Here is a 12,608-nt window from a genome sequence, read left to right as displayed (position 1 = left end):
CTCAACTGGACTCACTCTGATCTTTGTATCTCAGAGGAATTGAGAGCTGAGGATTCATCCAGGGTTTCATTGAATTTCAGTTGGGTAAAAAATAATTAATGGAAAAATATCTTATTGTTCAAATCACATCATTCCTCTTGTAATGCTTTTAATTATCTTCTGCAAACCTTTTTACTCTTTAGTTCGAGAAGTGCCCTCTTTGCTGGAGCTCCCTGAAGTGATTGCTCGTGGTTCTCAGTGAGTTTAATCAAAGAGCACATGCCTTTTGCTGTAAACCCTCCCTACCCCCATGAAATTCCTTGTTAATGCAACTTCAGAAGAAAAGATGAAAATCAAGCATTTGCTAACTCCTAGCAGGTGACTCGTTAGGACACTATAGAACCAAGCAGATTTTCAGTGGCAAATACTGAATCTAGAATTAAAAGACTATATATGTATTTACATGCATTTTTGTATGGTCTTGTTTGTTTTTAAATGGTAGTTTTTTATTAAATACTGAGAAGTTACAAAGTAATGTATGTAAAATATGTGTAAGGTATACAGAACACTAGGACAGTGAATACCCATGTACCTAACCACCGGTTTAAGAAAAAAATTGAAGATCTCTATGTTCCTGTTCCTTATCCCACCTCTTCCTTCCCATTTCAGAGGTAAACTGAATTTTGTATTTTCTTCATACTTGAACCATATAGTTTGTATCCTTAAACTGTTGTTTAATTTTGCATGTTTTTGAAATTTATAAAACGAAATCACAATGCAGATATTTTTCAGTGATTTGCTTCTCTCTATAACATTATATGTGTCTGCTTTGGTCATATTTTTGCAAGTATTTAATCCTGGGCTGCTTTCACTTAGTGTAAATTTATTTAATAATTTTCCTCGTTAGTTTTATAAAGAATGTGATTCATATGTTTCTACCTTGTAGAAATAAAAATGGTAATGCTCTCTGACTGGATAAAAATAAACCATTCTCCTTTAGGCATTTAATGTACTCTCAGGGCCTTCCTTTGTGAGTGGGCAGGAGCCCTTTAAGGTGGTGGTTTATTTTTCCTGCCTTTCCCCTTATACTTCACCTTGGGCAGCCTGGACACGCCCCATTCTCCAACTAGGTGGCTTGGTGGTTCTTTACCCTGACTGCAGAGAAGAATCACCTGACGAGATTTAAGAATACCCATGCCTGGGCCAAACACAGACCAGTTACATTTGAATATTTCTTTTTGTGACTGTTCTTATCTTTTGCCTGTTTTTTTTTTGTTGTTGTTATTATTGTTTGTTTTGTTTTGTTTTAGTTGGGTTGCTTCTTTCATATTGATTTGTAGCTCTTTACATATTCTGTATATAAATCTTAGAAGTCTTAAATGTTGCAGATATTTTCTTCTAGTCTGGTGCTTTGTCTTTATGGTTTCTTTTGGTTTACAGAAGCTTTTAATTTTTAAAATTTGAGTCTCTTTATGGTTTCTGTGTTTTATGTCTTAACTAAGAAGCCTTTTTTTACCCCTAGATTTTGAGCAGTTTTCTCCTATATTTTGTTTTAATATGTTTATAATTTTACTTCCAACATTTAGCACTTTAAGCCAACTGTAGTCTATTTTTTATGTATAGCATTAAGGATCTAACTTTGCTTTTCTCTAAGCAGATAGCCAGTTGTCCTATTATCATTTGAGTGGTCTTTCTCCCACTAATTTGAAATACCTTTTTTAGAATTTCCTAAGGGTCCATTTTTAGACTCAGTTTTCTTCTATGATGTTTTTGCCTATTTCAACTATAATAATATCATACTGTTTTAATTACCATTACTTCATAGTATGTCTTCAAATCTGAGAGGGTAAATCTTTTCTTGTTACTCTTCCTTTGCAAATATTTTTCATCCATTGTGTACATTTTTTTCTTCCATTTGATTTTTGAAATTATTTTTTATTGGTGTGAAATTCACATAACATAAAATTAACCATTTTAAAGGGATACAGTGGCATTTCATGCATTCACAGTATTGTACAACCATCACCTCTGTCTAGTTCCAAAACATTTTCATCACCCCAAAAGAAAACCCTGTACCCATTAAGTAGTTGCTTGCTATTCTTCCCTTTCCCTGTTTTCTGGGAGTCACCAATCTGTGTTCTGTTCCTATGGATTTAACCTACTCTGGATATTACATATATAGTACATGGAATCATACATGACCTTGTGTCTGTCTGGCTTCTTTCACTTAGCATAATGTTTTTGAGGTTCATCCATATTGTAGCATGTATTACTTCTTTTTGTGGCTGAATAATATTCTATTGTATGTATATGCCACAATTTGTTTATCCATTAATCTGTTGATGGGCATTTGAGTTGTTTCCACCTTTTGGCTGTTGTGAATAGTGCTGCTTTGAACATGTGTGTACATTTATTTATTTGAGTAACTATTTTCAACTCTTTTGGGTATATACCCAGAAGGGGAATTGCTGGGTCATGTGGTAATTCCATGTTTAACTTTTTGAGGAATTGCCAGGCTCTTTTCCACAGTGGTTGAACCATTTTACATTTCTATCAGCTACATATGAGGGTTCCAGTTTCTCTACATCCTTGCCGATACTTGTTATTTTCTGGGTTTTGTTTTGGTGTAGACATCCTTTTGAGTGTAAATGGAACCTCATTGTGTGTGTTTTCTTTTTTTTAAATATTTATTTGGTTGCGCACAGTCTTAGTCACGGCACACAGGACTTCTTTGCTGCGTGTGGGATCTTTTAGTTGTGGCATACGGGATCTAGTTCCCTGACCAGGGATGTAACCCGGGCCCTCTGCGGTGGGAGCGTGGAGTCTTAACCACTGGACCACCAGGGAAGTCCCTTCATGGTTTTGATTTGCATTTCCTTGATGGCTAATGACGTTGGGCATCTTTTTCATGAACTTCTTGGCCATTAATATATCTTCTTTGGAAAAATGTCTGTTCACAGACTTTGCCCATTTTTTTTCTATTTGATTTTTAAGATGAGCTTCTTAGTTTCTATAAAAAAGTTGTGATTGGAATTTAATTGTGGTTACATTGAAGTTTTTGACTAATTTGCAGCCAATAGCTTTGTAATATTGAGTCTTTCTTGTCAAGAGCAGTGTTTGTTTATTTGTTTAGGTCTTTTATAATTTTAAAAATAATGATGTTTGAATTTAAATTAGGTCTTATATCAGTGTTATTAATTTTGTCCCCAGACATTTTGTGATTTTGGTTATTGCTAAGAATTGATATTTTTCCTCTCATGTTTTCAAATTAATTATTGTGGGCATATAGGAATGTTATCGATAATTTCTTTGTTGATGTTGAATCTGCCCTTTCTGACATTCTTGATGAAATCATTACTCTTAATAATTTGTGGGTATAACCTTTGAGATTTTCTAGACAGACAATTATATTATCTGTAAATATTGAAAACCTCTTAAACTATTGAACCAACTTGATTTATGAAAAAGCATAATTATTTTTAATTGATAAGTCTAAATAGATGCTTTTTATTACTAGTGAATAGAGTTAAAATATATGTGTACATATATATGTATATATAATATTGTTTGAGAAATGTAATTTATACTCTTGTAAGAAACAAAAAATCAAACGTTACTAAAATGTATGCCTTAAAGTGAGAATCCTTAGTAATCCTACTTTCTAAAGAAAATTGTTGTTATGAATGTGGTGTGTCTAAATAGAGGTTTCATTTGTTATACTTTGAGAGGCAAAGACAGTTAAAGAGATGGCTCATTGCTAGACTGTTGGCATTTTTAAGATGGTGTAGGCCAGTGCCATATTTCACTTGAGAATTTCATCCCCTGCTGTCCCTGGAATGATAACAAGAGAGTTTAATTTATATTAAAAATATAGGTAAAAGAAATTCTTCCTTTTCTTAAAAGTGTATGCCATTCTTTCCTACTCTGATATAATAGGTTCCGTGCTCTTCAAGAACTATGAAAATAATTTATTTTTTTGTATCTTTGCTTCTTAACTGAGGATATTTCTTGTTATCCTGGGAGACCTGGAACTTAGAAGTATTTCTGCATAAGGAGTGAGAAACTGTCTTGGCTTTTATGTAGGATGCACTGCACAGCAGATCCACATGAAGGAAATGGATTGGGCTGATAGTGGTTTAGAAGCAGCTCTAGTTTGAAATGGGGGCTAATGTGAGAGGCCCTGACTAGAATGAATGGAGTAAATGTGGTTTTGCTCTAGAATGAGCTTCACTGACTGCGAACTTGGAATTCATGTTCCAAGAGAAACCTCATGAAGATGAGAGATGCTCCTGAGGTCTGCAGAAGAATGCCCATTTAGTCTCCTAGAGCTGATTAAAGGGATTCTAGCTCCTGACAAGATGGAGATTCAGAGCTGGAAGAAACCTTAGATCCTCATCCTTTACAGCTGGCTTAGGCTTGTTCAAAGTATTTAAGGTCTTGGGGGATTGGAAAATATTTTTGAATCAAGTTTGGCTTCTAAAGTGAAAGGTAGACTGGATACTGAGAAACAGCAAATCAGAGAAGATTAAATATTGTATTTAATGGGGGAGAACTGGAGAAATATGTTGTTTTAGAGAAACTTATTAGAGACATATAGTCACTATATTCCTGGGAAAAAATTTTTAAATATTAAAAAATAATTGCAAATGACTTATGTAAAGAATTTAAAAACAAAATTCTTTTTTATACAAAGTTTTCTAACTGATTATTAGTGGAATATAATAAAAAGGCTATTAACTTTATATACAGATCTTCCTTGATGGGGCGACTTCTCAGTAAACTCTTCAGCCAAGTTGGAAACGTGTTTAATACACCTAACCTACTGAACATCATAGCATAGCCTTGCCTACCTTAAATGTGTTCAGAACACTTACATTACCCCGCAGTGGGGCAAAATCATCTAACACAAGGTCTGTTCTATAGTAAAATGTTGAATAGCTCATGTAATTTATTGAATACTGTACTGAAAGTGAAGAACAGAAGGGTTGTCTGGGTCTAGAATGGTTGTAAGTGTATCAGTTGTTCACGCTTGTAAGGGTGTGGGTGACTGGGAACTGTGGCTCACTGCCACTATTCAGCATCACAAGACAGTATCTACCACATATTGCTAGCCTGACAAAAGATCAAAATTCAAAAATTGAAGTACAGTTTCTACTGAATGTATATCGTTTTCACACCATCGTAAAGTTGAAAAATCCTAAGTTGAACCATCGTAAGTTGGTTCCAGATACAACCATCTGCGTTGTATTTGGACACTACTGAAGTCATATTGTAATGCTTTATCACTTGATTGTATTGGATTTTCTAGGTAGACAGTAATTTCATTTATAATTGATCATTTTGTCTCTTTTCTAATATTTATATTACCTTTTTTGTTATATAGTAACAACTAGCTTCTTTAGAACAATATTGAATGAATGGTAAATAATTTAACTGTTATAGCTGGCAGCCTTTTCCTGTTCTGGGAGTGCCTCTAGTGCTTTGTCATTATCCATAAGTTATTTTCTGTGGCTATCTTTTAACTTTTTTCCTTTTTAAACTTTACTTGGTAGAATCACATGCAGTTGTAAGAAATAATACAGAGAGATCCTGTGTACACTTCATCTGGTTTCCTCTTGGAGAGCTATAGTATAATATCACAACTAGGAAATTGATATCAATACAATTTACCCATCTTACTCCCATTTTACCAGTTTTACTTGTACTCTGTGTATGTGTGTGTATTTCATTCTGTTACATCTGTAGATTGACCACCACAGTCAAGATACAGAATATTTCCTTCACAAGGACCTCTCGTGCTACACTTTCACGGCCATAGCCATCTCCCTCACTCTCTGCCTCCCTAACCGCTGGCAACCTCTAAACTCTGTCTAATTTGTCATTTCAGGAATGCTTTATATATGGAATGAGGTATGTAGTACATACCTTTGAGACTGACTTTTTTCACTCAACATAGTTCCCGTGTGATTTCTCCAGGTTGTTGCATGTATCAATAGTTTGTTCCTTTTTACTGCTGAGTAGTACCATGGCATGGAAGTACCTTAGCTTGGTTAACCATTCATCTGTTGAAGGACACCTGGGTTGTTTTTGGCTATTACGAATAAAGTTGCTATAAACATTCATGTGGAAGTTTTTATGTGAATGTAGGTTTTCATTTCTCTGGGATAAATGCCCAAGAGTGCATATACCCTTTGCTTAGATTCACCCATTGCTAACATTTTGTCCCATTTTCTTTATTTTTTGTGATCACTCACCCTCCCTCCCTCTCATCCTCCACACACACACAAATATAAAATAACGGTTTTTTTGAGCTTCTTGAGAGTAAATTGCATACCTGATTACCCCTAAATTCTTCAGTGAGTATTTTTCAAGAATAAGGATATTTTTACACACCTAAAGAAAAGTTATCAACTTAGTTAATTTGACATTTATACAACTTTGATCATATCTGCCATCTATTACAAGTTGTCAGTTGATCCAGTAATGTCTTTTAGCATCTTTCCCCCTCTAGGACAGGATCTGGTGTAGGATCCCACATGGTATTTAGTTGTCATGTTTCTTTTATCTCCTTCAATCTAGAACAGCTCTTTAGCCTTTTTTGTCTATATGACATTGGTATTTTTTGAAGAAGACAGTTTTGTTTTTAACAGGATGTTCCTCATTTAGTTTGTCTGATGTTTCCTTATGATTAGATTCAAGTTATGTATATTATTCTTGGCCTGAATACTACATAAGAGGTGTTGTTTCCTTGAGAAATATATCTTATCACGTTAGAAAAATTTCTTTTTAGTCCTAGTTTACTAAGAAGTCTTAATTACGAATAGGAGTTGGGTGCACATCGTTAGGGCTTAGAGTTGAGGCCACTGGCTGGCCGATGAACTCACAGGTGTAGGTTGTGTGCTGCATGAGTGGCAAGGGTGACTGGCCCAGTGAGTGGAGTTTGATAGTAATCCTTGCTGCAAGTAGAAAGAAAATGAAATAGGTGTTGGACTTGATCCATGCCTTTTGGCTTCTAGCCTGATGACAGTTTGGTTCCATTGTGTTAATTTACTATATAGTGAATATGTTAACAGATTTCATAATGTTAGAGTAAACATTCTCTACCATGCATTCATGGAATATAATTTTTAAAATTTAATGTTGGATGAATTTTTTGTTTTTTGTCTTATTTTGGGTTTTGCATTTATGTTCGCAACAAAAATTCTTCTGTAATTCTGTGTGTGAAAGAGTGCGTGTGTGTTTATGTGTCCTGTCTTTGTCAGATTTGGTATCAGTGTTATTATTTAGCCTTAGCATGAATCGGAAAGTTTTTTTAAAACCCCTTCCCCTCCCCCCAGCAGTTTAAATAACATTGAGTTTACCTGTCTCTAAACCGCTCTGAGCCCCGTGCATTCTGGGGAGAGCTTGTGGATCTTTGGCAGCATTTTCCAGTTTCTTTTCTGGTTAAAGGTCTGTGTAGGTTTTTACCTCTTCTTAGGTTTTTGTCTCTGCCCTGCTTTCCATTATTCTTAGGATAAAGATTCAGGCTCTGCATTTGTGGTCCTGTATTCTTTTTGCTGCCTAAGTGTTGTCACCATTCATCCATTTATTCAAGCTAGAAATCTCTGAGTCTTATTAGAATTTCCCCTCTACTTACGCCCTCTGTTCTTAATTTACATTTTGAATCTGCTTCCTTTTTTTCCATCCCTACCACTGCCTGGACCCTTCCAGCTGTCTTAACAGGTTTCTCAGTCTCCAGTGTCTCTAAGTCAGCCCGTGAACTACAGCTGCAGTGGTGACACTAAATTGTAAATCTGATCATGTTAGGCCCCTGTTCAGAACGTTTTGGTGGTCCCAGGGTGAAGCCTTACCCAGAGCTTCTGATTTGGGTACAAGAGTCTGCTTGCCTATCCTTGTTTTCTAGCTTCTAGTTTTGGTCCACTCCCCAGCAGTCCAGCTGCAAGTCATTCCCCAGAATTTCTTTGCCCATATTTTTCACCGTTTGCTCTCCAGAGTGTGCCCTCTGACCTCTGCTCCGCCTGGTGCATTCCTCTTTACCCTTGAGCATTTCTCACAGCCTTTTTCTGTGAAGCCCTCCCGGAGGGGACTTCTTCACCAACAGAATTTATCAACTCCTCTCCGTGCAGCTACCTTACCTTTGCTCTTTTGTGACTGTAGTTATATTCTATTGAAACTATTTTTTGCATATCTCTTTTTCTAGTATATATTCTTGATCTCTTTAAGGGCAGAGACTGTGTATTAATTTTTGCATGTAGTGTTAGCACGCTGTTTGGCACCGTAGATTCTCAGATGCTTGTTGAATGAGTACAAGGTGTATTTAGAGGACTGTGAGAAAACTGGTTGAAGCAGAAGGTTCTTAGAGGACTGTGCAAGATGGTGAGCCAGTATGGGCCAACAGATTATGAAGCAACTTGAATGTTTGGCTAAGGAGTTTGGACTTTTTCTTTAGTTACAAGAGGGGTAGAGGAAGGAGGCAAGAGGAGGGAAGGTCATTTATTATTGTTGTGCTAAAGAGACTGGTTAAAGTTCCATTATGGTATTAAAATTATTTTTAGTTTTTTAAATCTTTTTGTGTGGGTACTGGTTTATCAAATAAATAAAGATTGCTGCCAAGGTAAATAAATGACCTTACATTAATAATAGCGACTGCGTATCGAGTGCTTACTATCTGCCAGGCACTGCTTTGAGAACTCTGCATGTATTACCTCATGTAGTACTAAAGACAGCTCTACATGGTAGGTTTTAGTATTGCCTCTTTTAGATGGTGAAACTGAGGCACAGAGATGTTAAATAACTTGCCCAAAGCCACAACTTTTAAGTGGTAGAACAGGATTCAAACCTGGGCATTTTGGCTTCAGAAGCCTCTTAACCACTAAGCTCTGCTGTCTTCCATTAACCTTTTAGCCTATTGTAGTGGCACTTGGCCCTCCAGAAAACTGGCATTTTAACCTTAAATTAAGAACCGGGGAAACCATTTTCTATATTAACTGACATAAGCACATATTATTTGACTTGTTTTACAGTAGATGATCTATTTAGTAATAGCTTCAAATGTTTCGTCTGTTGCTTCAAGTGGGAACTAAAATTGAGCCTATTCTGCATCTGATTAGCATTTAAGGTACTTTTTGAAAGTATTAAATATTTGAAATGAACTTTTAAACATCAAACAGCTGGTTGTCTTAGCAAATTAGAAGTGAGAGTTTAGAGGAAACACTGTTAAGTTTTCTGGCCCTTGTCCTCAGGCCAGGTAAGAATTGTTCCAGCATATTCTTCAGTGCTTGGTCTAGTCTTTGTTACTTGTTTCAAAAAAAGAGCTCCACTATCCCTGAAGGAAGGCAATTTTCTGATCTCTGATATGTCTGGGAGTTTTTCTTTGTAATTCGTTGCAGAGATTAAAATGTGCTTTTTTCTTTTCAAGTTTCTTTTAAGGTCACTACCATGTGAAGTAACACAGAATACATGTGTGTAGGTTTGCCAAGATTACAGTTGCTGTGGGAATCGTAACTTTGGATTTCCTCACATCTGGATTATGAAACGTGCACAAAGGCCCTGTATGAATATAGGTTTTATATTTTATGTGCATCTGGAAGTAGCAAGGTCTTAGTGATATAGCTTCCCATAAATGACAAGGTGAACTCTTACAGCCTGCAATTTTAAAGTAATCCCAAGGTTCTTAACGTTGCTGTGGAGCTGATGTCCCATGCTTTCCTCCTCCACTTGGAAGGCTTGCGTCAACACTGGGAAACTGGAGCTCTGGAGTGGAAGTGGAGGCCCAGCTTATTTCCCTGGGACCAGTAGACTTTAGGTTTGTTTTGTCTCCCGAGAAGTAAGGATTCCAGTAAGAAGTAAGGACTCAAAACAGTAAGGATTCTGCTGTTTTGAGTTCTCTTTTTGAAGCAGCAAGGAAAGAAGTGCCACAGGTCTGTCTTAGTTGCATTTTAATATTTTTGGATTTATTTTGGTTATTTGTTTTTCTTGGATTGTCCTATTTCTCTACTAACTACCTGAAGTTATTAATTATTAAATCCATGGTGATGCCCTTATGGGTGGTAGAGGTTTTTATTTGGGAAATACAGAATTTTGAAAAGGCTGCAAACCCTAGAGTCATCTTTCAAGCTCACTCACGTTGAATGGTGTGAACATGGAACATAATTTCACTATAGAAAGGAGGACCAGCATCAGTTTGTCTTTGTAGGGCCTCTGTCAGGTCTCCCTGTACAGGGTGCTTAGCTGACAGACCAGATCCCAAATCCGCAGATTGGCTTAGGGGGTCATTAAAGTTTCCTCGTCTTTCTATCTGTGGTCTGAATTTAGTCTTAGTCATTTTGCTGTTTAGAATTTTGTGTCTGGCATTCCTCCAGTTGCCTTGAATAATGCTAGAATTCTTCTCTGTGACTTTGAGGGAACAGTACAACTGCTTGTGACTTTGTATGTCTTCCTCTGGAGTGTCCTGCAAGATGCCATGGGGACCTTGTGTTGTAGGCAGGAACATGGTCCTTAGCGAGGCCCTATCTTGCTTGGGGCTGAGTCTGTAGGTAGTAAATTCCAGATGTTTGTAGCTGCAGCCCTGAGAGTAGGCATTGGTGTAGCAACACCTTCCCAAGAAAAAAGTAAGATATAAGTGACATTAAAAAAAAAAAAAACCTAACAGAAGCCAGGTTGATATTAATCTTTTGTTTAAAGTAGAAAAAAAATAGTTTTCATGGAAACTGACATTTGAAATAACTTAGGGAAAACTGCTTTCAATTCTTGTATATTTTAGTCATTTTGTCCAGTTGATTATAGATTGTGAAAGTCACATATTTTTCCAAATTGCCATGGTAAAATTGGCCATGTGGATAAGCTTTGCAACTTTTTTCCTTTGTCTTACTGATTTTGAGATTAGTGTATGTGGATAGATGAAGGCTTTGATTACCATTCAAATTATGCATATAGCTGGTGGATGAGTTATTTTTCAGCTCTATTATTAAATCGTTGCTTCTGTATCACAGCATGAAATTTGCACGAAATCTGTATGATAACCTTGCTCCATAAAATTTATGCTTTATGTAAGTAAAGGCCTTAAGTGATAACAGTAGTTTTCACTGAGTAAAATATTTTACCATTTATGACTTGTAATTTAAGAGTTTTTAAAAGGGAAATTAAAAGCCTTCTCACACGCTTCAGTATAGTTTAGTACGTGTATGTGTATTTGTGGAAGGTGAAGTGCTGTGTGTGTGTATAGGAGTAGGTGAAATAACATTGGGTATTAATTGGTAATTATTGAATTTCAGTGATTAGCATACATTCATTACATCATTCTTTCTACTTTGTGATTGTTTTTAAATTTATAAAATAAAAAGATAAAAAAAGTCTACCCAAAAGTAATGAGGAAAAGTGATAAGGTCTTAGACTTTTATTTGATAGCACGGACTAGGAGTTAATGAAAGGCATGTTGCAATTTCCAGTACCTTGTGAGCAGCTTTTTCAGTGCTGCTGAAATACTGCCCTGAATTTCTTCAGGAGAGAGAATATTCTTTTATCCTATTATTGCCCAAGTTTACTGATGGCAGAGATATTCCAGGGTGACCACTCACATTATGAAAATAAAACCTTTTGTTTATGAGACACTTTCTTTTGCTATTTAGAACTGAGCATGAATTCTGATACCAATTGGGTGCCTTCTTGTGCTTCTTTAGATTCTGAATTCTGTTTTAAAAAAATGAAGTTTTTATTTAGTCCCTATTCTTTTAGATTCCAAAAGTTTCTCTGTCTGTTCCTTCCCCCACAGGATGAGGAAAGATTTCTTCTTATTTCTAAACGTATTTGTGTTTGACCCGAGCCTTTTGCTACTTTGTCTAGAATTTGTCTCCAAGGTCTGTATGTTTATCCCCAAAAGAGAAGATAGAATACATTTCAGGGGTTTGAAAGTGCCAATTGGTATGAAAGTCTTTAAAGCATAAGAAGTAATCTTATTTGTTCCAGTTTAGAAATTCTGTAAATGACTTTAATCATAATAATAAAATATGGAAGAGAAACATGATTGAATTTATAATATAATTCTGTACAAAGTAAACATGAGAAATGAAGCTATTTGCTGAAAAATGAGGCAGCTTCCACCTCATAACATTTTGGGGCCTTATTTGATAGCAGAGCTTATATTTGAGAAGACCCTGGATGATCTTTTTCAATTTTGGTTTTGTATGCTGCTGCCTTAAAGCAAATCTTACATTTATTGTTGTGTTATTTGTGATCAGAACTCTGGTACTTCAATGACATTAAGATGATTCTGTCTTTATTAGGCAGGGAGATGATACTTAGATCCACCCTAGCAATATCCTTAATATACTTCCTGCCTTTCCTGATGTACTCCTGTGTGTTATCAAGATGTGAAAATATTAAACTCCAGAATTCAGATAAATCTTATAGTAGACCTCAAGATTCTGGAGTATTAAATGAATTTAAAAAGAATGTCATAAGCAGGGGAAAGAAAGTTCAGTTGTCTTCAAGGGTTTTCTTAAATTCTGGAATATGGGGAAATGTTTTAGTATTTTGAAGATTATTATCATTACCTTTTAAAATTTGAGTTGAGAAACACTACATAGGCTTTTCATTCGTTTTCATCAGTGTCAAAGTTTATTGCCAAACTC

The 12,608-nt window shown here is 35.8% G+C and overlaps 1 protein-coding gene and 1 pseudogene across 13 annotated transcripts in view; both read left to right on the top strand.

Moving 5' to 3' along the window:
- The window catches only part of DIS3L2 (DIS3 like 3'-5' exoribonuclease 2), a 373,385-nt gene that overhangs the window by 12,549 nt on the left and 348,228 nt on the right, over positions 1 to 12,608 (top strand). The window lies entirely within an intron of this gene.
- Positions 6,810 to 6,943, top strand: LOC113605536 (uncharacterized; annotated as a pseudogene).

Source organism: Aethalodelphis obliquidens, unplaced genomic scaffold, assembly GCF_003676395.1.
Source record: "Aethalodelphis obliquidens isolate GAN/ISIS:26980383/991018 unplaced genomic scaffold, ASM367639v1 scaffold2, whole genome shotgun sequence".
Lineage (NCBI taxonomy): Eukaryota > Metazoa > Chordata > Mammalia > Artiodactyla > Delphinidae > Aethalodelphis > Aethalodelphis obliquidens.
Note: the sequence above shows the minus strand (reverse complement) of the source record. Positions and strands in the feature narration are given on the sequence as shown.